This window comes from Dipodomys merriami, unplaced genomic scaffold (genome assembly GCF_024711535.1).
Source record: "Dipodomys merriami isolate MVZ:Mamm:240054 unplaced genomic scaffold, mDipMer1.0.p SCAF_576, whole genome shotgun sequence".
Classification (NCBI taxonomy): Eukaryota; Metazoa; Chordata; class Mammalia; order Rodentia; family Heteromyidae; genus Dipodomys; species Dipodomys merriami.
Window position 1 is genome coordinate 365,391 of NW_027206153.1, and position 1,352 is coordinate 366,742.

Here is a 1,352-nt window from a genome sequence, read left to right on the forward strand (position 1 = left end):
TATCTATCTATCTGTCTGTCTAATTGTCTATCTACCATTTAAGAAATGTAGCATATATTAATCAATCTAGGATTTATCTTTTTATCTATAATCTATTTAATATCAGTGTATTTATCAATCATCTGTCTAGCAGCTATGTAACTGTCATCTATATATCTAGTATCATATTTATGTAATTATATTCACCATCATCATCTTTTTGTTGTCTAATCTTATTCTGTTTCTTGAAAGAACCATCACTAATGCCATAGTGAAATTTTTCCTTGATAGAAGTAGCCAAAAGACAAGTGAAAAATCTACTTTAGCATCCTCTGTGCTTAGTAGAAGCATTCCTGATGTGATAATGAAATTCGTGAGTCTGCAGAGTTCAAAGTTATCTTGATACATCCCATTGTGTGTGTGTGTGTGTGTATGTGTGTGTGTGTGTGTGTGTGTTTGTGAATTATTTGCTTCCATTAGGAAGAATAACACCACTCCTTTTGTAAGGAAATGGAAAGACTTGGAAAATATCATATTAAGTGAAGTAAGCCAGACCCAAAGAATCATAGGTCCCATGATTTCCTTTATTTGCAATAATTAGTATATGTCTAGGATAATCTTAGCAGAGGAGCAGAATAGGTCAATAGCTATGTACATATGACCATATGACACTAGGCAAAATGAACTCCAAGACACAGAAACAAGAGCTTTTTGTTGTTGTTGTTTCTAAGGTACTACATAATTTCTTGCTTCTTTGGTGTGTTCTTCCCCCTATGGTATATCCCCTGTTGTCACTGTATTTGATTTTGGTACCCTGGTATTTTATATATGTTTATCTGAATTAGAGAAGGGAAGGGAAACAACAGAATTGTGAGTCAAAGGACAGTGGGGGGGTGGGGAACCAATGCAATAGCGATTTTCACAAGACAATATGTTGAAAATGATCTATACAACTTGAGGAGGCTTTGGGGGAGGGAAATTAGAAGAAAAATAAGGTAGCAGGTAACAAGTTCAACCGGAAATATACTTATTACATTACTTTGGTAACTAGAACCCTTCTGTACATTACCTTGACAATAAACATATCATTTTCTCATTTATGAAGACAGTATTTTAGATGGTAATAAATGTGTTTTGACCAGTAGGTCTCAGATGATATGCCACTGTATCTCATTTCTGCTATGAAATAGGTGGCTTATTATTTTTATTCTAAGACATGTGGTCTGGGAGATAATGAATGTGGGGATGCTATCTCAATGCAGCCTACTTTCTACACACATTTGGATATTGAGGAGGTTTCCAAGAAAAAAAATACTAAACTCTGTCTCATATTTAATCAAAATAAGTTGTCTTGAGGGGAAAAAAGCATTCAA